This window comes from Nicotiana attenuata, unplaced genomic scaffold, assembly GCF_001879085.1.
Source record: "Nicotiana attenuata strain UT unplaced genomic scaffold, NIATTr2, whole genome shotgun sequence".
NCBI lineage: Eukaryota > Viridiplantae > Streptophyta > Magnoliopsida > Solanales > Solanaceae > Nicotiana > Nicotiana attenuata.
In genome coordinates this window covers 1-746 of record NW_017670483.1, presented here as the reverse complement: position 1 = coordinate 746, position 746 = coordinate 1, and positions in this window count along the sequence as shown.

The window sequence follows — 746 nt, the reverse complement described above, 5'->3', positions numbered from 1 at the left end:
TACCTGAACCTGTTCCTCTGCAGCATAACTATGAAGGAGAAACTAGCAGGAACCAGATGGTGGGGATATCTTACAAGTACCTGAGTTCTCACCCATTGAGAACATCATCAATGATCCAACATCTGGGGTCAAGACAAGATCACAACTGAAGAAACTGTGTGCATTTGATGCTTTTCTGTCCCTCATTGAACCTAAAAATGTGAGTGAAGCTCTACTAGATGCAGATTGGGTCAATGCTATGCAAGATGAGCTCAATCAGTTTGAAAGAAGCCAAGTCTGGCACTTAGTTCCAAAACCAAAAGACAGGTCAGTCATTGGGACAAAATGGGTCTTCAGGAACAAACTAGATGAAGATGGAACAGTTACAAGAAATAAGGCAAGGTTGGTGGTTCAAGGCTATAGTCAAGAGGAAGGCATTGATTATGATGAGACTTTTGCTCCAGTGGCTAGACTTGAAGCAATTAGACTCCTCATAGCCTTTGCAGCACATATGGAATTCACACTTCATCAAATGGATGTCAAAAGTGCCTTCCTAAATGGCTATCTCAAAGAAGAAGTGTTTGTGAGACAACCTCCAGGATTCGAAAGTAAAGAATGTCCTGATCATGTATACAAGCTAGATAAATCTCTCTATGGTCTCAAGCAGGCCCCAAGAGCTTGGTATGAAGATTGTCAAAATTCCTTCTGGAGCATGGGTACAAAAGTGGTAAAAATTGACAGCACTTTGTTACCAGGGTAAAAAAGGT